A 25,504-nucleotide genomic window follows, 5' to 3' on the forward strand; every position below is an offset into this window, starting at 1 on the left:
GGTATGAGTTTGCTTATTCTAATTGTTTCAAAACAGTGAGATCATACAATGTTTGTCCTTTTGTGTCTGGCTGATTTCACTCAATATGTCTCCTAGGTTCATCTATGTTGTTGCATATACCAAGACTTCATTCCTTTTTATGGCTGAATAATTTTCTATTGTATGTATATACCACACTTCCTTTATCCATTCATTGCTTGGTGGACACTTGGGTTGCTTCCTTCTTTTGGCAATTGTGACTAATGGTGCTATGAATACTGATGTGCAAATATCTATTCAAGTACCTTCTTTCAATTACTTTGGGTATATACCTAGGGGTGGGATTGTCAGGTCATATGGTAGTTCTATACTTAGCTTTCTGAGGAACTGCCAAACTATCTTCCACAGCAGCTGCACCATTTTACATTGCCACCAGCAACGAATGAATGTTCCTATTTCTCTACATCCTCTCCAACACTTATTTTCTGCTTTTTAAATAGAAGCCATTCTAATGGCTGTGAAAAAGTATCTTATTATGGTTTTCTTTTTAAAGTAGTCACTGTTTATTAATTGACCATATTACAAAAATAATCATAGTTGACACCTTAGTTCATCCTTCTAATAAGTCTATTGATCTGGTCTTCCCTCTTGCCAGCATCTCCCTCTACAAAATGGGTGGTGTTTTTCTTCATTCTACCTCTGGGAAAAGATAATTTAAAGGGTCAGAGGAAGTTGCTTGCTTCTTTGAAGCATTTCTCAACATATAATCTCATGAATCAGGTCCCCCATGCAGAAGATACCATATTTACCAAGAGATAGTACAATCAAAGAGTCATCTGTCAAGGCAATCCACTTCTTATTGATTTTGCCATAACCACACTTAGAGATCAGTTCATTCACTGACTTTCAGGTTTGGGTACCCCCATGCAACATGTTTCCACAATTTTCAGCATGTTAATTGAGGATTTGTTGAGCTTAACAAAGGTGCTATTAAAGATTTGAGGAAGGTGAAGAAGCTGCAACACTTTTCAGAACTTTGGGTTCACACAATCAATACCTGTAATTCTGATGACAAATGCCAATTTGGGTTCCGCTGGTACATAGAAGTTGCCAGCTTTTCTTGCCATTCTAGCTATTTGAATCTTGGTTCTGTACATCTGCCTATATTCTTTGTGATAGTGCTTAGCTTTTTCATAAATAAGCTTCCTCCCTGCCTTTTGAAGCATCTTTTGGGCAAACTTCTTTCTCAAGCTCTTGATCTTCAGTTTGGCAAAATTCCTTTGCTTTTTCTTAAGGATTTCTGACACAGCCAGAACCTTCTTCTCTTTGACACCTGTTCTAGTTTGCTAGCTGCCAGAATGCAACACACCAGAGATGGATTGGCTTTTAATAAAAGGGGATTTATTTCATTAGTTCTTCAGAGGAAAGGCAGCTAACTTTCAACTGAGGTTCTTTCTTACGTGGGAAGGCACAGGGTGATCTCTGCTGGCCCTCTCTCTAGGCCTCTGGGTTCCAACAACTTTCCCCAGGGTGTTTTCTTTCTGCATCTCCAAAGGCCTGGGCTGAGCTGCGAGTGCTGAGATGAGGTATGCTAAGCTGCTTTTGCTGTGCTACATTGAGCTTTCTAATTTAAGCACCAGCTAATTAAATCAAACATCATTCATTACAGCAGGCACACCTCTTAGCCTACTGCAGACGTAATGAGCCACAGATGAGGTTCACATACCAATGGCTCATGTCCACAGCAACAGAACTAGGTACCTTCACCTGGCCAAGTTGACAACTGAATCTAACTACCACAACACCCATTATGATTCCAGCCAGAAAAGATGACTCATTGTAGTTTTAATTTGCATTTCCCTGATGGCTAATGATGTTGAACATTTTTCATGTGCTTTCTGGCCATTTTATATCTTCTTTGGAGAGATGCCTATTCAAGTCTTTATCCCATTTATAGGATGGGTTATTTTGTCTTTTGTTGTTAAGTTGAAGGATTTCTTTATATATTCTGGATATTAAGTCCTTATTGGATATGTATGGTGCGTCAGGGTATTCTAGAGAAACAGAACCAACAGGCGAGATCTGTAAATATGAGATTTATTAAGGTGTCTCATGCAACCATGGGAATGGAAAAGTCCAAAATCTGTAGGGAGGCTGTGAAGCTGATGGCTCCAATGAGGGTTTGGACAAACTCCTCAGGAGAGGATCATTGTCTGAAGAAGCAGTGAAAAAGTCTCTCTTCTTCCTTAAAAACCTTCAAATGTTTGGATTAAATCTTTGTGGGTGACACACCTTAGTTGATCACAGATGTAATCACCCACAGATGCCATAACAACTGAATGATGACTTAATACACCAGACTTCAGGGTTATCATCCAGCCACGAAATATCCTTGCAGCAACCATCAGGCCACTGCTTGCCTGACCAGACAGCTGGGTATAATTATTTGACCAAGGTGACACCAGAACCTAACCCTAACATATGGTTTCCAAATATTTTTTCACATTGTGTAGGTTGTTGTTTTACTTTCACAATAGAGCCCTTTGAGAAACAAAAGTTTTTTAATTTAAATGAGGTTCCATTTATCTATTTTTTTTCTTTTGATTCTTTTGATTAGGGTGTAAAGTCTAAGAAACCATTGTCTAACACAGGTCCTGAAGATGCTTCCCTAAATTTTCGTCTAGGAGTCTGATAGGTCTAGATAGGTCTAGCTCTTACCTTAAGGTCTTTGACACGTTTTGAGTTGATTTTTGTACGTGGTGTGAGTAGGGATCCTCCTTTTTTTTTTTTTTCACAAATGGAGATCCAATTTTCCATTTGTTAAACCACCATTTCCCAGTTGAGTGGTCTTGTCAAAAATCAGTTGGCCATAAATGTGAGGGTTGACTTCTGAGCCCTCAATTCTATTCCACTGATGGTGTTTTTAAACTGCATTGAATTTGTAGATTAACGTGGGAAAAACTGGTATCTTTATTGAGTCTTTCCATCCATGAATATACTATGCCTCTTCATTAAATTTTTTCTTCTAATATATCCTTCAATAATTCCTTGTGATTTTCTTCATAAAAGTTGCCAACATCTTTGGTTAGATTTATTTCTAGGTACTTTATAGGTTTTATTGGTAATATGACTGAAGGGTTTTGGTCTATGGTGTTTTCTACTTGGTATTGCTGATGTATAGAAACAACATATGTCCATAATCCCTTATCCAAAACCCTTTGGGTGAAATGTGTTTCCAAATTCAGTTTTGTTTTTTTTTTAATTTTAGAAAGAAATATCCTGTATTTATCATGTATTATGTAAGACTACCACAGTCTAGGAAAGTACTCTAGAATCAAACACATTAATATTTCTGCAATGAAATTTATGAGCATTCCATTAAGTGAGCTAAATTAGTACTGTAAATAGACTCAGATAGAGTTTTGCTGCCAAAAGTGTGCTAAATCAAATGTGCTAGAAAATACTTTTGGTTTCAGAGCTGTGTTTTTCATTATTTTTAGAATGGTAGCTAAGGAACTGTGAGCCTGTATTAATTGTTGCATATTGATGCTGTATCATGCAACCTTGCTGATTTCTTTTATTAGTTGCAAAACTTGTACATCCCCTTCATTTTTTTTGTATGCTGTATAGTGGGGGTCACACTTCATTATTTTTTCCATGTGAGTATCCCATTATTGCAGCACCACTTGTTGAATTTTTGTTTGTTTGTTTTTGTTGATTGCTTTTGTTGTTTTGTTTTGTTTTTGTTTGGGGTGATCTTTGTTTTGTTTTTTGGGGGGGTAAGTGCATGGGTCAGGAATCAAACCCAGGTCTCCCGCATGGCAAGTGAGAATTCTACCACTGAACTACTCTTGTACCCCCCATTCCCTTCATTTTTTTGAAGACAGTCATATCCCTAGTGTTTCAGCTTGCTAAAGCTATCAAAATGCAATATACCACAAATGGGTTGCTTTTACAATGGGGATTTATTAAGTCAAAATTTACAGTTCTTAGACTATGAAAACGTCAAAATTAAAGCATCAACATGATGGTACCTTCTCTAAAGAAAGGCTGCTAGCATCTGGGACACATTTGTCATGTAGGAGGGCATATAGCCAGTATCTGTTGGTCCTTCTTCCCAGGTTTCCTTGCTTTCAGCTTCTGGATTCAGTGCTTCCTCTCTCAGCTTCTGTGGGTGTGTCCTTGTCTTTCAGCTTCTCTGGGAGCTTCTCTGAGCTCTCTAGTTCTTTTTTTTCTGTCTTATATCCTCTCATAAAGGTCTCCAGTAAGAGTATTAAGACCCACCTTGAATGGGCTGGGTCACATTTCAATTGAAATAACCTAGTCAAAAGGTCCTACCCACAATAAGTCTGCATCCACAGGAATGGATTAAAAGAACATGACATTTTCTGGGGTAAATAACAGCTTCAAACTAACACAGCCAACAAATAAGAAAATTTCAATTTTCAAAAGAAAATTCTTTTCACTTTTTTTTTTTTGTTTGTTTGTTTGTTTTTGTTTTTCATGTATGTCTATTGGTTGGTTGGTTGGCTTGATTGCATTGGCCAGGAAAATATTGAATGAAAGTAATAATGATGGACATTCTTAACTTCTTTCTGAATTTAACTTAAACTACCCCTAAAATTTCATCTTTAAGCACAATTTGGGGATTAGCTTTTTGGTAGCTAAATTTTGTCAAGATAGGGAACATTTCCTTCATCCTTAGTTTGCTAAGAACTTTTATCAGAAATTAATGTAGAATCAAGATAATCATACTTTTTCTCCTTTAATCTAGTCATGTAAGGATTTGCCATATCAGCTTTCCTCAAGTTAAACCATCCATGCATTTTTGGGATAAACTCTACTTGGTGATAATCCTTGTAATATACTGCTGCATTCAACTTGCTCACCTATATTTATGATTCTCACACCTATATCTATAAGTAATATTAGCTTATTATTTTCCTTCCAGGTAAGACCTTTTTCCAGTTTTGACATAAAGATTAAATTAGCCTCTTAACTAAATTGGGTAGTGTGCTGGTTTGAAACTATTATGTACTCCAGAAAAGTCATGTTTTAATTATGATCCAATCTTGTGGGAGCAGCTGTTTCTTTTAATCATGATTCAATATTGTAGGGCAGAAACTTTTTATTGATTATCTCCACAGAGATGTGATGCACCCTATTGTGAGTGTACTCTTTTGATTAGATAGAGATATGACTCCACCCATTCAAAGTGGGTCTTGATTACTTTACTAGAGTTCTTTAAAGGGGGAAACATTTTTAAGAAACCTCACATCCATATGCTAAGAGAACAGTTGTTTCAGAGCTGATAGAGACATGGATGTTTGTAGATGCTTGGAGTGCCCACAAACAGCAGATGCCTAGACACAGGCAGAGAGCCCAACAGACGTCACCATGTGCCTTCCCATGAGATGCTAAGCAAGCCAGAACCTGGAGAAAGCCAAAAGAAACCAAGAGATGAAAGCCAGCCCCGAAGAAGCAAAATGAGGAACCTCAACAGGAACAGAGACTGAAAGCATTGGAGCTCAGGACCAAGGGACCAGCTGAAGCCAGCCGCATGCCATCCCAGCTGACAGAGGTGTTTCAGAAGGCATCAGCCTTTCTTGAGTGAAGGTAACCTCTTGTTGGTGCCTTAATTTGGACATTTTCTTGGCCTCAGAACTGTAAACTTGTAACTTATTAAATTCGCTTTGTAAGAGCCATTTAATTTCTGATAGATTGCATTCCAGGAGCTTAACAGACTAATACAGGTAGTATTCTCTTTTATTATTAATATTGTTATTGTTATTCAAGTTGTTAAAGATTTTCTGTTCCCTTGTAGGTTGGGTAAAAACTCTCCTATAAAACCCTCTGAACCTGACTGTATTTTTCTGTATATTTTAAGAGATCAGATCTCTTTACTATTGCTTCAATGCATTAATGGTTATGGGTCTGATTTCTATTTCCTCTTAAATTCATTTAGGAAATTTATATTTTTCTAGAAAATTGACTACTTTGTTGTGAGTTTTCAAATGTATTTGTATGAAGAGATTCATTATATTCTCCTGCGAATTTTTGAATCTCTACCATTTCTGTCATCATGTCCCCTTTTTCGTTACTACGGTTGTCTATTATGATTTCTATTTTTCCGTGTCTTGCAAGTGATTTGCCTATTTTTAAATTATTTTCAATTAATTAATTTTTAGTCTTGTTAATCATCTATTTTTCTTTGCTTATAAAATTTTGCTTATATATATATTGTCTTCTTCCTTCAATTTTGAGTTTATTAATATGTATTTTATATCAGACTGCAAATTGCCTCTCAACTTCTTTCCCCTCTTCCTTCATAGTAATATATTTAATTGGACACATGGCTTTGCAGCTAAAAAACACATTTCCCAGGGCTCTTTGTCAGTACCTGTCACCATATGACCAAGTTCTGACCAATGAGATGAGAAAAGAGGGATTGGGTACCTCTTCATTGTCTTGCATGTAAAACAATTATGTGCATGCCCTTGGGCTCTTTTCCACTTTCTGATGGCCACAGGTAATGACAACCTGATACAGCTGCTTTGGATGTGTCTGTGAAAGATGTATGTTGAGTTTGACAAGGTTGTCTACCAGTCCTGGACCATCTACCTACTGCAGAAAGAAAATAGAGTTTTTGTGGGAAGAAAACAGAGTTCCGTCTTATTTAAGTTTCAATATTTTAGGGTCTCATTGAAAAAATTGCTTAGCCAGTACCCTAACATCTTCTTTTTCTGTACAATTAGCTCATTAATTACTGATATTTTTCTTGTCTGATATATGCATTGAAATCTTTAATTTCTCTCTAAATACCACTTTAGCTATAGCACATAAGCTTTGATAGGTTCTGTTTTGTTTCTGTTCAGTTCAAAATATTTTATAATTTTCAATTTGGTTTCTTCTTAAACCCAAAGTTTTTTAAAATTTCCCTGCTGTAAGCAGGGGAAGGTTATACTTTCGTTATATTATTTATCAAATTTTATTGCTTGAAGCCAGAGAATGCATCAGTGCTGCTCAAACTATCTTATGTGAAAGACCAGATTTTCTTTTTCCAATCTACTGCTCACTGACGCTATTGTAAAATATAATAAAATAAATTACTAGAAAAACAAAATGAAAAATGGACATATATAATGGAAGTCTGAATTTTTTGCTATCAGATTCAGCAGACAAAATTACTCTGTCAAAAGTATAAACGTTTTCAAACACTTACTCTCAATTTTTTTCTTCACAGATGAGTAACAGAGAGTTCATTGGCTGGCATCTCTCCACAAACCATGCTTTGAGTAGCGTGTATAATATAATACATAACTACCTTACATAACGACCCTTCAATTAACATTTGCCAAAGCAGCTGTTGAAAATTATATCATATTTTGAACAATAATCCTTTTTCATGAGATAATGACTTTTTCACCCCAAACACATTAAATAAATATGCTAAAAGAAGTAATTCAACACACAGTTGAAGACAAATTATTCTCAACAATTACAGGACATAAGAATTCCTAATAAGAGAATATCGTATGGAACAAATCTGAATTGTACCGTGTGTTTGAATGAACCGCAAAGATTTTTTTGTTGGTCTGTTTTTGTGCATACAGACACCACACAAACAGAAACGAATGCCCCAAATTGAGAACAAAACAAGCAGCAGCAGTTGACAGAACTGTGGAGAGTTTTGTAAGTTTCAGTAAATGAGACAAGTCAAGAATACAGCAGGATTCTGACCGAGGAAAATTAAGGTTCAATAAAGTCTGAGTTGTGCATACAAAACTGTTGGCCATGGAGCCCCACTTTATGATAATAACATCATATTGAAGATGAAGAAATACTGGGAAATGAAGGATGAGATTCACATTTCCAACAAGCTCCCGGCTGCTGCTGCTGCTGCTGCTGGTCTGAGCAGCAGAGGTTTCTGAGATCCTGCAGAGCTGTTGTTTCTCCTGCTGACTCTGCATGGCATCTGTGTAACTGATAATCATGTATCACATGTGCCTGCCGGCATGGCTGCCAGAGAGACAGCTGGGACTGGGAAATGGCAGAAACCATTCCAGCAGGTGACCCATATAAGGGGGCTGTCCTCGTGGCAGCCAATGGCTTAGATTCCTTCCCTGTGCATTTTGTGGCCCAGGAGGATGGAGTAGGGCAAGGGTACAACAGCTATTCTGAGCAATACTATCACCCATGTCCAAGCCCTGAGGAGCTCCAACATTCAGGAGAGATGAAATTATGAGAGATGATAGATATGGAGAACAGAAAATGAAGCACCAACATACAACAACTTGATGTTCGTAGCTGAGAACAGTGGAAATAAAAGACATATAGCAATGAAAGCCATTTTAGAAAAATATTTTCCTAAGCTTAAGCAAGATCTTTATCTGCAGACCAAAGAGCTCACCACATTTCGGGGAAAATTAACTACCTACACATAGACATATTTGGCAATGATTTTAACGACAATGTAAAAATCCTGCATTTTTAACGGGAGAAAACAAGTCACTTATTAATGGCTTACCTTGTGTTGGGCACGTTACTTGGTGCTTAAAGTGAATTCTCTCATTTAAACCTCATACTGTCCCAATAAAGTGGTGGTGCTGGCCTTTAAGTTGACTGGATTCAGGAACTCACATGATTTTGCCAGGATCTCTTTGCCCTCCATCTGCGTCTGCTGTTTCATTCTAGGTGGTAGCCTGAGTCTCTCCTACTGCAAACAGGCTTCCTCCTCTGGTCTCACATCATCCCAGCTCAGGTACCCCAGAAGAAAGAGGGAAAGAACCTCTCTTCTGGTCTTGGCATATAAAGATTGCTGGATGTCTCTATGTTATGTGCTCACACTTGCATTCATCACAGTGGCCAGGAGAAAGGAGTAGGTAATTAATTAGCCAACGGCTGGAGGTACTATGTTTGTGCCAGAATTATATGGTTGGAGAGGAAAAATAGAAGGCCAAATAAAAGAGAGGAAGGATAGTTTGGCTAAGAAATGCAAAGGGTTCACTCCAAGGAGGGTCTATTGGTTGCCCCACTTTACAGATGATGGCACTAAGGACTAGAGAGGTCAAGTAACTTGCTCAAGATCACACATCTAGTAAGTGGGCCAGCCATGACTCAATCCAAGGCTGTCGAACCCCAGAGTCTTAAGTACAATGCTATAAGGAAACAATCAGTTGGTTTTCAGACTTCTCTGCAATATTATCTTTCAGAAGAAAATGGAGCAACAGCTAGAATTTTTAGAGGAAAAGATTGTAAGTGAAGATACGTATAGGCTGTCAAATTCTCTTTCATAATAATAGATAACAAATATTTAACACACAGCCTGCGGCAGGCACTGTTCTAAGGTCATTTACCTCTGGAACAACCAGAGGTTGTCCAGTAAGACAGGAGCTCTTATTATCCTCATTTTGCAGCTGTGAAAACTGAAACCCAGGGAAGCTAACTTATCTAAGAGTCAGGATGGAGCCCCAACTCTGAACCACGCTTCTACACAGCTAGGGTTCAAAACCATATCATCAATAGCCACTTCTCAAAAAACACTTAGTAAAAATATATGGCAGGATAACGAGATCAAAAATGGGAAAATCATGTGTGAAAACTAAAAAGTCAATTTTTCAAAGTCTAAATGATTAATCTGTATTTAAAATCTAAGATTTTATTAACAAAGAAGTCAGAGGAAAGTGAAAGTGTGTTCAACTTGGCAGAATTAGGAGGAATTCAAAGGTTACCATTTCATTTTTTAAATTCTGATAATTTAAGAAATCTAGGCTTAAAAATGGAAAACTGTTTTTGTTCTGTCTAAATATTTCATTTATCACTTATCCAAATAAGGAGTTGGTGCCCTAGAATCCTCGAAAGGTAAACAGTTTTTTTTCTTAAAAGCTTTAGAATTTTAAAAGTAGAATTCTCCAATTTAAAGTGTAAAGTTTTAAGCCTAATTACAGAATTGTGCACTCTCCCCACTATCAAATACCAGAGCAATTTTGTGACTCCCAGAAGAAACCTGTACACACTAGCATTCACACCCTCATTCTCCTCCACCCATCTAAGCAACCACTAATCTACTTTTTGTCTTTATATACTAGCCTTTTCTAGACATTTAACAGAAATGGAATCATATAATATTTGTCCTTTTATGTCTTCCTTATTTCACTCAACATGATGTCTTCAAGGTGTCATTCATGTTGTTGTGTGTATTGGGACTTAATTCTTTCTTACTGATGAATAGTATTCCATTGAGTGTCTATACAACATTTTGTTTCTCCATTCATCGGTTGATGGACACTTGGTTTGCTTCCATCTTTTAGCAATTGTGAATAATGCTGCTGTGAACATCGGTGGGAAAGCATCTGTTCAAGTTCATGCTTTAAATTCTTTTGGATATATATCTAGAAGTTTGCTGGGTCATATGGCAATTCTGTTTTTAACTTTTTGAGGAAATGCCAAATTGTCTTTCACAATAGCTGCACCGCTTTACATTCCCATCAACAACGAATGAGTGTTCCTATTTCTCCACAACCTCTTCAACACTTGTAATTTTCTGTTTTTTAAATAGTAGCCATTCCAGTGTGTGTGAAATGGTATCTCATTGTGGTTTTAATTTGCATTTTCCTAGTAGGCTAATGATGTTGAGAGTCTCCTCAGGTGTTTTTTGGTCATTTATATATCTTCTTTGGAGGACTAGTCAAGTCTTTTGCCCATTTTATAGTTGGTTGTTTGTCTTTTTGATGTCGAGTTGGAAGGATTTCCTTATATATTATGAATATTAAGTCCTTATTGGATATGTGGTCTCCAAATATTTTTCCCATAGTGTCAGTTGTCTTTTCAATTTTGCGGTAAAGTCTTTTTACCGAGAGTGCACAATTTTAATTCTCGTGAGGTTCCACTAATCTATTTTTTATTTTGTTTATTGTCCTTTGGGTGTAAAGTCTAAGAAACCATTGCCTAACACAAGGTCCTGAAGATGCTACCCTATGTTTTTTTCTAGGAGTTTTTTTAGTTTTTTAATGTTTTTTTAGTTCTGGCTCTTATATTTAGGTTTGATCCATTTTCAGTTGCTTTTTGTATATCATGTGAGGTAGGGGTCTATATTCATTCTTTTTGCTTATGGAAATCCAGTATCGGCAGCACCATTTGTTGAACAGACTATTCTTTCCCAATTAAGTGGACTTGACACCTTTGTCAAAAATTAATTGACTGTAAATTTGAGGGCTGACTTTTGAACCCTCAATTTTATTCCATTGGTCTAATTATCTGTCCTTATATCAGTACCACACTGTTTTTATTATTGTGACTTTCTAATATGTTTTAAGATGGGAAGTGTGAGCCCTCCAACTTCATTCTTCTTTTTCAAAATGGTTTTGGCTATTGGAAGCCCCTTACCAATCGATATAAATTGGCATTTCCATTTCTGTAAGGAAGGCTGTTGGAATATTGATTGTGATTGTGTTGAATCTGTAAATTGTTTTGGATAGAATTGACATCTTAACAATGTTTAGTCTTTCAAGCCATGAACACAGAATGTCTTTCCATCTATTTAGGCCTTCTTTTAACAATACTTTGTAGTTTCCTGGGTACAGTCCGTGGTTAGATTTATTCCTAACAGATAGATTCTTTCAATCTGTAAATTGCTTTGGATAGAATTGACATCTTAACAATATTTAGTTTTCCAAGCCATGAACACGAAATGTCTTTCCATTTATTTAGACCTTTTTAAAATTTCTTTTAACAATATTTTATGGTTTTCTGTGTATAATCCTTGGTTAGATTTATCCTATCAAATAGATTCTCTTAGTTGCTATTGTAAATGGAATTTTTTTCTTGACTTTGTCTTCTGATTGCTCATTATTAGAAATACTACTTGTTTTGGGGAGTTGATCTTGTATCCTGCCACTTTGATAAGTCATTTATTAACTCTAGTAGCTTTGTGTGGGTTTTTCAGGATTTTCTCTATATAGGATCATGTCATCTGCAAATAGGGAAAATTTTATTTTTTTCATTTCCAATTTGGATGCCTTTTATTTCTTTTACTTGCCTAATTGCTCTGGCTAGAACTTCCAATACAATGTTGAATAACAGTGGGGCAGTAGGCATCCTTGTTTGATTCCTGATCCTAGAGGAAAACTTTCCATCTTTCATCATTAAGTAGGATATTTGCTGTAGACTTTTCTTATATGCCCTTTATCCTGTTGAGGAAGCTTCCTCCTATTCCTATTTTTCTAAGTTTTTTTTTTTTTTTTTAACACGGGTAGGCACCGGGAATTGAACCCAGGTCTCTGGCATGTCAGGTGAGAACTCTGCCACTGAGCCACCATGGCCTGCCCTCTAAGTGTTTTTATTAAGAAGGGGTGCTGGATTTTGTCAAATGTCTTTGCTGTATCAATTGAGATGATCATATGTTTTTTTTTCCCATCATTCTGTTAATGTTGTGTATTACATTATATGATTTTCCTGTGTTGTATCACTCTTACCTACCTGGGATAAATCCCACTTAAACATGGTATATAATTATTTTAATATGTTGTTGGATTCTGTTTGCTAGGCTTTTTTTTGTTTTTGAGGATTTTTACATCAATGATCATAAGAGATATTTGTCTGTAATTTTCTTTTCTTGTGGTATCTTTATCTGGCTTTAGTATGAGGGTGATGTTGACCTCATAAAATGAGTTAGGGTCTACGTGGGGGACTGGTGTGCAGTGGCAACATACAACAACGTCCTTGCTTGTGTATACAGCCTTTTGCTTATACAGGTTGCCCTAAGGGACCTTGGAAAGAGCCCTTTCTTGTTGATGGTCCTGTCTGACCTCCTGTCATACCCAATCTAGGCTCCAAACTGGTATGTGACATGCCTTTAGAAAGCCCCAGGATACACTGACCAGGGTCCTCATTGGCCCAGTTATCATATCCATCCACACCAAGCTTCAAAACCAGGAGCATGTGATCAAGGCATTATGCAGTGCCAAGTTCAAAAGTTCCCTGGTTGTCAGAAAATACATATCTCCAAGAAATGGAGCTTTACAAAGTTTAATGCTGATGAATTAGAAGACAAGGTGGCTGAGAAATGCCTCATCCCAGATAGTTGTGGGGTCAAATATATCCCCAATCATGGCCCCTTGGACAAATGGTGGGCCGTGAAATCGTGAAAGCTTTGCCAGAACTGCCCTTGCCTGATTTGTACTCACCAAAAAATTACTTCTTGGCCATCAGAAAAAAGAGTTAGGGAGTGTTCCCTCCTCTTCAATTTTTTTTGGAAGAGTTTGAGCAAAATTAGTGTTGTTTCTTCCTGAAATGTGTGATAAAATTCCCCTGTGATCCCATCTGTTTCTGGGCTTCTTTTGTTGGGAGGTTTTTGATCACTGACTCAATCTCTCTACTTATAATTGACTTGTTGAGATCTTCTATTTCTTCCTGAGTCAGTGTAGGTAGTCCATGTGTTTCTAGGAATTTGTCCATTTCATCGAGGTTATCTAATTTGTTGATGTACAATTTATTCATAATATCCTCTTATACTCCTTTTTATTTCTGTGGGGTTGGTAATAATGTCTGCTTTTCTTTTCTTTTCTTTTTTTTTTTTAGTTATATGTGTCCTCTCTCTTTTTTCTCTGTCAGTCTAGCTAAAGGTTTGTCAATTTTATTGATCTTTTCAAATAACCAACTTTGGTTTTGTTGATTCTCTCTATTGTTTTCTTTTATTCTCTATTTCATTTATCCCCACTCTAATCTTTGATATGTTCTTCCTTCTGCTTGCTTTGGGTTTAGTTTGCTCTTCTTTTTCTACATCCTACAGTCTTTTAGATGAGGTCTCTGATTTGTGATCTTTCTTCGTTTTTAATGTAACCATTTAGAACTGTAAATCTCCTTGTCAGCACTGACTTTGCTGCATCCCATAAGTTTTGGTATGTTGTTATATTTTCATCTTCATTTGCCTCAATATATTTCCTAGTTTCCCTTGTGATTTCTTATCTGAGAGATTAGTTGTTTAAGAGTATGTTATTTAATTTCCACATATTTGTGAACTTTCCAGTTCTCCTTCCATTATTCATTTCTAGCATCATTCCATTGCAGAATACAGACTATCCTGAAGAATGATCCATGCGCACTGGAGAATTGTATTTTGATGCTTTTGAGTGAAGTGTTCTATATGTCTAGTTGGTTTAGAGTATCATTAAAGTCTTCTATTTCCTTACTGATCTTCTGTCTAGATGTTTTATCCATTATTGAAAGTAATACTGAAGTCTCCTATTATTAATGTAGAACCATTTATTTCTCTCTCGAAATCTGTTAAAATTAGCTTCATATATTTTTGGGTTCTGTTGTTAGGTACATATATATTTATAATTGCAATGTCTTCTTGCTTAATTGACCCCTTTATCAGTATATAATGTTCTTCTTTGCCTCTTATGACAGTTTTTAACTTATAATCTATGTCTGACATTGCTACCTATCATAACTTGCCAAAACCCAACCAAAACCATTCCAGTCAATTCTAAGGAACACCCAGGGCAATATATTAAATTCCACAAATGTTCCATGCACTAGGGTTACTTTCCAGAAACCTACAACCTCCAGATGAGTCCCTGGTCCAGATAAGTCCTGAAACCTAGAGGGCCCAGTCTCTCGAGAACATCAGTTAGTTTCATATCCCTACCCCATATTAGTGACAGCCCCTTCCTTCCAACATGAATAAGTTAGGATTGCCATAGCCCAAATACCCCTAAAGAGTGGGACAGAAAGATCAAAAGTGATGGTGGAATTATACAGAGAAGGTACGGTTTAATAGAAGAATATGACTGCTGAATCATTACATTGATATTTCTTTTAGTCTCCAGTATCTTAGAGCAGCTAGAAGTAAAATACTAAAATTGTGGAATTGTAACCTATACCAACTAATTGTTGTGCTGTGCTTTGAAATTTATTGCTTTTTTGTATATATGTTATTTTTCACACACACAAAAAATGATTGTGATCATAAAAAATATTTATCCTTTCTAGCCTCCAATGTTCTGCAGCAACCAGAAGGAAAAATCTGAGATGATGGTATGGTAGCTCATGACAAACCCTGGGATCTGTCCTGACTTGTTGAAGAGTGCTTTGAAAACTATTGCTTTTTTCTTTCTTTGCTTTGTATATATGTTATATTATAGAATAAAGAAAGTTTAAAAAAAAATCCATGTCTGACCATAAACCTACAGAATAAGTTCTGCGTAAGTTCAATGGGCACTTAAGACTGAAAAACAAAGCAGGCCACTCCATATAGCAAAATAGTAACAGTTTATTAGGGAATTTACAAACTGGGAAGCTGTTCCTAGGTGGCCAGAGGATGTTCAGAGCAGTGCTCCGCCCTACCTAGGGAGTTACAGGAGGTTATATTGGCAAGAATAAGGAAGACACAGAGTTGAGATTTGCAAGATCATAAACATATTTACGATCTTAAACTTAGAACATACACTTTAAGATGCACCTACAGGGCTTGTGTTTGTTTGTTTGTTTTGTCTTATCTGGTCATTTATGGCTTCTATGATTTAAGGCTTCACACTCCATGCCTCAAAAGACCCACTTTTATTTTCTACACACCCCTCTTCCAGGAATATCCCTGAGCAGTAACTGAGGGGCACCTCTGAAGCACAATCCACAACAATATGACACATATACTAATACAAATGCCTGCTAATGTCGAGATGAAAATCAGTGAGGACCCTGGCTGCAGCGCCTGGGTGAAGTTGCCCTGTGGACATCATGTCTGACCTACCGATGAAACTCCTGCGCAGGAAGATCAAGAAGCGGAACTTAAAGTTGCACAGCTACAGTGGGTCTCAGATGTGAACCTACAGAGACCCAAAATGGAAATGTCTCTGAAGAAACTGTGGAAGCTGGAAAAGTTAAGAAGTCCCTACAACAATCTATGAATGTGGACTTGTCAGAAGCCCAAAATGGAGACATACCTAGTTGTTCTTGTTTGTAAGCTGCCGGAATGTGATATACCAGAAGTGGAATAGCTTTTAAAAGGAGAAATTTATTAAGTTGCAAGTTTGCAGTTCTAAGGATGTGAAAATGTCCAAATTAAAGCAAGTCTATAGAAATGTCCAATTTAAGGCATCTAGGGAAAGATACCTTGGTTCAAGAAGGCCGATAATGTTCAGGGTTTCTCTCTCAACTGGAAAGGCACATGGCAAACATGGCAGCATCTGCCAGTTTTCTATCCTGGCTTTTTGTTTCATGAAGCTCCCCTGGAGTCATTTTCCTTCTGCACCTCCAAAGGTCTCTGGCTGTGCGGGCTTTGTAGCTCTTTCCAAAATTGTTCTCTCTTAAAGGGCTCCAGGAAGCAACCCCACCTTGAATGGATGGAGCCACACCTCCATGGAAATCATGTAATGAAAAGTTACCACCCACAATTGGGTGGGTCACAGCTCCAGGAGAACAATCAAAATGCTCCCACCCAGCAATATTGAATGAGGATCAAAGGACATGGCTTTTCTGGGGTCCACAGCAGATTCACACTGGCACAGTAGTGAAACACTGAAAAATGTTAAAGTTAAAAAAAAAACAACAAAGAAATCTACTGTATTAACCAACGGGGAAGCAGCCACACAGCCAATTCAGAAATAAAAGAGAAAGATTGTAGAAAATGCTGGGTCTGATGCAAAAAAAAAAAAAGCAAAAACCAAAGATAAAGTAGAGTCTGAAGAAGAAAATGCCAGAGCTCCTAACGAAACAGGAAATAGCATGAAGAAGCCAAATGATGAAGATGACGATGAAGTGCCCAGCTTGCTCCTGGGACTGACAGGAGCTTTTGAGGATACTTTAGTCGCATCCCTAACTAATCTTATCAGTGAAAAAACTCTGAAGGCGATAAAAGAAATGGGCTTTACAAACATGACTGAAATTCAACATAAAAGTGCCAGACCGCTTCTGGAAGGCAGAGATCGTCTAGCAGCTCCAAAACAGGCAGCAGCAAAACCCTGGCATTTCTCATCTCTGCTGTTGAACTCATTGTTAAGTTAAAAATTCTTGCCCAGATTAGAAATAAATAAATAATAGGGGGGAATGAATGTTAACATAAATTTAGTAGATTGAAATGCTTGTGATCAATGAATGGGAGGGGTAAGGGGTATGGTATGTATGAAATTTTTTTCTGTTCTCTATTTCTTTTTCTGAATTCATGCAAATGATCTAAGAAATGATCATGATGATGAATATACAACTATGTGATGATATTGTGAGCTATTGATTATGTTTCAAGAATGGAATGATCAGATGGTAAGAATGTTTGTGTTTGTATGTTGGTATGTTTAATAAATAAATTTTTTAAAACATGAAAAAAAGAAAAGAAAAAAAATTCTTGCCCAGGAATGGAACAGGGGTCCTTATTCTCTCATCTTCTAGGGAACTAGCCAAGGAAACTTTTGGTGTACTTAAGGAGCTAATGATTCACCATGTTCACACATAAGGCTTGATAATGGGTGGTAATAACAGATCTGCTCAAGCACAGAAGCTTGCTAATGGGATCAACATCATTGTGGCCATGCCAGGTCAAATCCTGGACTGTATGCAGAATACCCCAGGGTTTATGTATAAAAACCTATATAGTCTGGAATAGAATGTGAGTTGAAGAAATACATAAATAATAGAATAGGTGATATACAGATATGAAAAATATTGTAGAATAAGAATAAAATTGGAAGCCTATCTTAAGAATAAACTTTCTGCAGTGTAAACACGCTGATTTTATACTAGTTTTAAAAAACAGTGAAAATATAGAATGATGAAAAACAAAACCTACAGTGTCTGGTTATCGATGAGGCTGATTGTATCTTGGATGTTGGTTTTAAAGAGGAATTAAAGCAAATTATTAAACTTCTGCCAATACGCAGACAGACCATGCTTTTTTCTGCCCCGCAAACTCTAAAAGCTGAAGACCTGGCAAGAATTTCTCCGAAAAAGGAGCCATTGTATGTTGGTATTGATGATGACAAAACTAATGCAACAGTGGATGATCTTGAGCAGGGATATGTTGTTTGCCCCTCCAAAAAGAGACTCCTTCTGCTCTTTACATTTCTTAATAAGAACTGAAAAAAGAAAATGATGGCATTCTTTTCATCCTGTAAGTCCGTGAAATACCACTACTGAGTTGCTGAACTGCATTGATTTTCCTGTCTTGGCCATTCACGGAAGGCAGAAGCAAAATAAGCAAACAACCACCTTCTTCTAGTTCTGCAATGAAGATTCAGGGATACTGTTGTGTGTGGACGTGGAAGATTGAGGACTGGATATTCCTAAAGTTGACTGGATTGTTCAGTATGATCCTTCAGATAATCCTAAGGAATTTAGTCATCATGTGGGTAGAACAGCCAGAGGCCTAAAGGGAACAGGACACGCCTTGACTCATTTTGCGCCCAAAAGAATTTTGTTTCCTTCATTACTTGAAGCGATCCAAGTTTCCTTTAAGTGAACTTGAGTTTTCCTGGTCCAAGATTTCTGACATTCAGTCTCAGCTTGAGAAATTGATCGAAAAGAACTACTTCCTTCATAGGTCAGCTCAGGAAGCATGAAAGTCATACATTCGATAGCATATGATTCCCAGTCTCTGAAACAAATCCATAATGTGAATAACTTAAATTTGCCTCAGGTTGCTCTGTCATTCAGTTTCAAGGTATCACCTTTTGTTTATCTGAATGTGTTCAGATAAATATCATCACAGTAATGATGGCAAACAGAGAAAGAGAGAAGGAGGTCAGATTCAGCTGCCAGAAAGCCAGGAAAATCGAGAAGTCCAAAATCTTCAAAACCATTAGCAAGAAATCATCTGACAGCAGGCAGTTCTCTCACTAAAGACACACCTTCCTCTCATCTTGAATAGCTTTGTCCTGAAATGGATTTTTTTCCCTTGCTCTAACAAAGGAACTTATTTCTATGATTTGTACTCTTAACTAGTAAGAGTATTGATTAACTTTTTATTTCTAACAGATCTCTTTCTTATTTTTTGGATAGAAAACCATCCAGTTTTTCTTGGTTGCCCAAAGGCATAGCAAGGGATATTTTGATCTTTGTTGACATGATACAGTATTTTAATTTATAATCTTTTTTTCCACAAAATTTATGTAATTTTTACTTGAAGTCTTTCTGTACTTTTCTTTCCTGGTGCCTAAAAAGTCTTGGCTTATTTCCTGGCTTTGGTTGTTTCTTGGATTTTCACAGCAGTTCTTGATCCTTCCTGGAATTGCGACAGTATTAAAAGGCAGAGAGCTTTGGGAAATAACTTGCAAACACTTGAGGTTAAAGATAGTATCAATTTTTATATACTGCCTGCTATTTGAATTAAGCACTCCCTGCAGCCTATACATTTGGGGAGAAAGTCTGGGTTTTTTGAGCTTCAGTTATACCAACATAGTTGTAATCTACTGTTCTGTCTTTGTTAACTTTGCAAAGACCCTCAAAAAATAAATTAATTAATTAAAAAAAAAAAAAGATTGGGGGGCAGGCCACGGTGGCTCAGCAGGCAAAAATGCTTGCCTGCCATGCCCGAGGACCCGGGTTCGCTTCCCGGTGCCGGCCCATGTTAAAAAAAAAAAAAAAAAATTGGGATACATTCAAATTTATTAATTTCAAGGTGGTTTGGATTTTTTTTTTTTTTGGCAGGCTCCAGAAATCGAAACCGGGTCTCCAGCTCGGCAGGCAAGAATTCTGCCACTGAGCCACCGTTGCACCACCTTTGTGGTTTGAATTTTGATACTTCTTTTGACTTTCTGGAGTATTTAAACAGCGAGACCGCATATCAGTAAACTCATAGCAAGGCCATCAAATAGTTATTGCTCAGTGAACATTCATGATAGTGTCTTTGTGAAAAAAGTTACCTCTGTCAGAATTCATGAAACAAAAATAGATCGGCAGTGAAAGCTGAAAATGAGGGAAGGTCAGAGAAAACAGTAAAGCCAGTGCTTTAGTCAGATGGGTTTTCTACTATAGGAGCACTTGACTTCTAGTGGTGGGGTACTGTTTTGTAGCAATTCAAAACCAGAGTTATTAACATCATTTTGCTGTTGTGCTAAGTAATGTTTATGAAGTCCCATGAAACATAAGTACACTGAGAACGTCAAGTGGAGGGCAAACAGCCTTATAAGTAGCATTCCCACAGGAAAAGAAGAGAGCTAGGCTTCGCCTCTGGACATGTCCACCAGCACCAGGCTGGCCCTGTCCTCATGGGGATCAGACTTGAGATGCTGGGCTCCTAACTCCTGGCTTTTAATAACTTTCCATCCAGTATCTTCTTTTGTTTGTTTCAGAAATAGTCATGTTTCAAAAAATACACAAAAGCAAAATGACAAATATTTAATCACTGAATATAATACTGTTGATATTTGAGTATCTAACTATCCAGTTTTTTTTCTAGGCATACTAAAACATTAAGCTTTTTTTTTTTTTTTTTGCATGGGCAAGCACCGGGAACCAAACCCGAGTCTCCAGTAGAGCAGGTGAGAATTCTGCCTGCTGAGCCACCATCGCATGCCCTACTTTAACTTTTTCTAAAAAATATTTTTATTAATAAAACAACATACAAACACACAAACATTATTAACATACAAACATTCCATACATGGTGTACAATGGCTCACAATATCATCACATAGTTGTATATTTATCACCATGATCATTTTTTGCATCACTCCAGAAAAAGAAATAAAAAAGGAAAAACTCATACATAGCATACCCTTTACCCCTCTCTCTCATTGACCACTAGTATTTCCATCTACCTGATTTATTTTAACCTTTGTTCCCCCCATTATTTGTTTATTTTTTATCCATATTTTTTACTCATCTGTCCATACTCTAGTTAAAAAGAGTATCAGATGTGGCCTCTCTCTCCAGCCAACACAACAAGCAAACTCGCTGCCCTCTCCCTGTCTACATGGGGCATGACTCCCAGGGGTGTGGACCTTCCTGGCAACGTGGGACAGAAATCCTAGAATGAGCTGGGTCTCAGCATCAAGGGATTGAGAAAACCTTCTCCACCAAAAGGGGGAAGAGTGAAATGAGATAAAATAAAGTGTCAATGGCTGAGAGAGTCCAAACAGAGTTGAGAGGATATCCTGGAGGTTATTCTTACACATTAAGTAGATATCACCTTGTTATCCAAGATGTAATGGAGAGGCTGGAGGGAACTGCCTGAAAATGTAGAGCAGTGTTTCAGTAGCCATGTTTCTTGAAGATGATTGTATAATGATATAGCTTTCACAATGTGACTGTGTGATTGTGAAAATCTTGTGTCTGATGCTCCTATTATCTACCTTATCAACAGATGAGTAAACATACGGAATAAAAATAAATAATAGGGGGAAAAATGTTAAAATAAATTTGATTGAAATGCTGGTGATCGATGAAAGGGAGGGGTAAGAGATATGGTATGTATGGATTTTTTTCTGTTGTCTTTTTATTTCTTTTTCTGAATTGACGCAAATGTTCTAAGAAATGATCATGATGATGAATGTGCAACTATGTGATGATATTGTGAATTACTGATTATATATGTAGAATGGAATGATCATAAGTTAAGAATGTTTGTGTTTGCTTGTTGTTATATATTTTTTATTTAAAAATTAATAAAGAAAAAAAGAGCATCAGACACAGGTTTTCACAATCACACAGTCACATTGTAAAAGCTATATCATTATACAGTCATCTTCAAGAATCAAGGCTACTGGAACACAGCTCTACATTTTCAGGCACTTTCCTCTAGCCAGTCCAATACACCATAAACTAAAAAGGGGATATCTATATAATGTGTAAGAATAACCTCCAGGATAACCTCTCAATTGTGTTTGAAATCTCCCAGCCACTGACACTTTATTTTGTCTCATTTCTCGCTTCCCCCTTTTGGTCAAGAAGGCTTTCTCAATCCCTTGATGCAAGTCCCGTCTCATCCCGGCGTTTCTGTCCCACATGACCAGGGAGGTTTACACCCCTGGGACATAGAGGGGGGAGGGCAGTGAGTTCACCCGCCAAGTTGGCCTAGAGAAAGAGGCCGCATTTGAACGACAAATGAGGTTCTCCGGGGGTGACTCTTAGGCCTGATTTTAAGTAGGCTTAGCCTATCCTTTGTAGGAATAAATTTCATATTGGTGATCCCAAGACCAAGGGCTTGGCCCGTTGATTTGATTGTCCCCCCTTCCCCCTTTTTTTTTTAACTGATAATTTTATTTATTTGTAACTTAGGGGGTTAGATTTTTTTTTTAATTTTTTCGACTTACTTTTTTTTTATACCAAAAGTGAAGTTATCCTCTACCTATTACTTTGTAATAACCAGCATATTTCATAACTTGTTTATTTTCCCATAACATTAAATAATTACATCAATTTGCTTTTAAAAAGAAAGGAAAATTAGTAAAGCAGATACCCAAATCCTACCCTGTTAAGTTAAAAGGCAATATTGTCCAAGGCATTTCATCTCCAGCAGAAGTCAGGAACTGTCTACACACCCAGCAGTCATTCAATTGACCATTTCAGTTGCCCATTTCAAGAGATCATCTCCTTCTGTTGTAGAAACAAAAACATTAACCTAGTGACAAAGTACAAGATGTTTAGTAGGAGATAACATGGGGAGGACATGACTCTTCAGTATTGTGCAAACTACAGGTACGCCTCATGACAAGATAGTTCAGAACATTGGTTTCTGCTCCTGGGAAGAATACCAAACTTCAGCTCCCAAGGGTTCTATTACATCAGGTAAGACATTTCATAAAAAAGCCTGTGTATTAAGCCATAATAAGAGCACAACTTCTTCCCTGGCTTCTAGAGAGGAGGCTGTCTATAAAATGAAACAACAGGGACCTTCTACATATAAAATCGGAATCAAAGTTACTATTAATTCCTTTCCCCAAGGAGTAAGAATACATTTTTTGTGTAAGCCCACTAAATTTGGTGGGTGCCTTTGGATATGGCCTGTGGCAACCTCAATACAAGTCCTTGTTCTTTTATAATTGGACAAATACCTTCTTCTGTTGTTACTTCTATTCTTTTTGCCGAGGGAGTGAAAATTGGGGTCTTGAAATGTTCCTATGTTGAGGTTTGGCCAGTTGTCAGTGCACTATTTATTAGCCTAATTGCTTCCTATAAATAAGGTTCCCACCCATGCTATGGTTGGAAATAATTATCTTAGCTGGTGTTTTAAAATATCATTCTTCCTTTCTATCAGGCCAGCAGCCTAGAGGTTGTACAGCAGATGAAAATGCCAAGCAATTTCTCTTTCTTGCGTCCAGTGCTGGCCTTGGCAACCTGCTTTGGTCGATGTCAATGTGTTGTGTGTACCCATGTATATAGGAAAGTTTCGAGTCCTTGTATTGTTGATGCTTGATTTGCTCCTGGACCTCCAAAAGCCTGAAGGATGCCTGAAGCAGTAACTACACAGGTTAGTGTGTACTTTTGCCATCTCACAGAGGAAGGGGTCTTATATAGCCTATTGACCAGCAATGCCTGGCCTGTGTTCCCCACAGTATCTGCCCCATATTAAGAGGTAGGAAGTGCCTCTGTTGAGCTCATGTTGGATAAGACTCACAGGCCTTAAGTACATGACTATATTTGAAAGGGAGAGGTAACATTTTACCTTATTCCCACATAGTCTTATCTCTCTTAAGTTCTGGTTTACAATGTAGCCAATCTGCTTGGTCATGGTTTTCATCAACTCATCTAATTTTTTTTAACCCATCTAATTTTAACCAAGGTGTCAGCTTCCAAATTGTCCAGAGGTGTGTATGAAATATGGGCTCGAACATTCCATATTGTTATTTTGCCATTTGAATTTTGTGCCCTAACCGGCTATCTTCCCACGGGACTTTACCCCATATGTCCTTACCAGCTATGGTCCATTTCTCCTATTGCCATTGTCCCATCTAGAGAGTCAGACCATGATGCACAGCTAAGCTGTCAGTGCACATGGAAATCGGCATAGGATCCTAGACTATAACCATTCAAACAGCTAGTAGTGCTGCCCACTGATTGCTCTGACATTCTCCTTCATCCATCTGTGTGGTGACTGTACTTATATGAATTGCTTTTGTGTGCCACTGGGTCCTTTTCCTCTGCAGGAACCATCAGTATACCAGACATCTTCCAATGCGGCTCCTACACCCTCTATTATTGGTGCTACTTTTTCTATCAATGGATGGTATGGGGGAGTTTGTATTCTCTACATACGTAACCGGACCTAATAATTTATGTAACTCAGTGAGCAAGTATGGAGAGAATTCCAATGTTATAAATAAGCATGCCATTTTAAGCCACTGTATTTATGGTAATTTGTTACAGCAGTAATAGGAAGCTAAGACGCATCTTTTCCAAAATGTTTTGCCTTTTTCTAAATGTTATATACATAGAATTATACATTATAACCTTTGGTCTGGCTGTTTTCAGTTGGAAAAATACATTTTTAAGATTCATCTATGTTGTGGTGTTAATCAATGGAGCTTTCCTTTTTCGTTGCTGACTAGTATTCCACTGTGCGCAGGTAACACAGTTTGTTTATCCGTTCACCTGTTGAAGGACATCTTGATTGTTTCCAATATTTAGCAATTATAAATAAACCTGCTGTAGATATGTGCACAGAAGATTTTATGTACACATATATTTTCAATTCACGTGGCTATAAAAGAAAACCCATAGGTATTCATAGCTTTTAGGGCATGGAAATGTCAATTTAAATATCATTACCAGGGAAACAGATTATTAAGTAATACAGCTAAAAAGAATTACAGGCCATTTAAGGCCAAGATTACTTTCACAGAACAAGGCAAAGGCTTGGTTTCCAAATGTTTTATAAGACCCCTTTGTTAGAAGTAACATTTCCAAGGACATTTTAAGAGACTAGAAAATCATTTTTTTCTGTTGATGGAATTTTTTTATAACTCTGTTAGGAGGACCTGTATGTTCAAGATCAAATGCTGGAATTTCATTACTTAGAACTGAGAAAAACAAAGACAGATTCAAGAAGCTTAAAACTTATTATGAAAAAATTTATTAATTAAATAATAAAAATAAAACAAACATGAAAATGAAAGAGGCAAAATAGGATTATAAACAATCGGAATATAGGTATGTAATGTTTTCCATCTACAATATGAATAGAAAAAATGACAATAAATATTTGAGTTTCTGAATTGTTATATTAGCAGTCCATTTACCCCAATCCTCAGTGTTATTTGCTATGGAATTTTATCAAATAATTTCATGAAATCATTAAGATGTACCTGTTTTATCCAAAAGATGTGCAGTGACCTCGCTGATACACCAATGGTGTTTTGTCTAAACAAAGAAAAATATAAGTCATTCAAGTGCAAAAGTGGCAAATTTTGTCCCCAAAGGGAGAAAAGGGACAAAACCACAGAGGAGTAATTCAGAGTTGCAACACGAAGTGCAAAATCAGGTATAAATCACATGATGTCCAAGAGGTCTGCAAAACCTCTTGGTGATTTTCAAAAAAGTGTATAACAAATACTTGTCAGGGTCTGGGATTTCCCCCTAATTATAAACTAGCAAG

At 37.1% G+C, this 25,504-nt stretch overlaps 1 non-coding gene and 2 pseudogenes across 1 annotated transcript; 2 read left to right on the forward strand and 1 right to left on the reverse strand.

The window, feature by feature from the left end:
• Positions 1 to 584: 584 nt before the first annotated feature.
• Positions 585 to 1,307, reverse strand: LOC143670590 (large ribosomal subunit protein uL30 pseudogene; annotated as a pseudogene).
• Positions 1,308 to 12,630: 11,323 nt separating this feature from the next.
• LOC143672353 (small nucleolar RNA SNORA70) lies at positions 12,631 to 12,759 on the forward strand. Its single transcript, XR_013169807.1, has one exon. It is a non-coding gene; the product is annotated as a small nucleolar RNA SNORA70 (small nucleolar RNA).
• Positions 12,760 to 15,717: 2,958 nt separating this feature from the next.
• On the forward strand, positions 15,718 to 18,810 carry LOC143670840 (ATP-dependent RNA helicase DDX18-like; annotated as a pseudogene).
• Positions 18,811 to 25,504: the final 6,694 nt, after the last annotated feature.

This window comes from Tamandua tetradactyla, chromosome X (genome assembly GCF_023851605.1).
Source record: "Tamandua tetradactyla isolate mTamTet1 chromosome X, mTamTet1.pri, whole genome shotgun sequence".
NCBI classification, from domain to species: domain Eukaryota; kingdom Metazoa; phylum Chordata; class Mammalia; order Pilosa; family Myrmecophagidae; genus Tamandua; species Tamandua tetradactyla.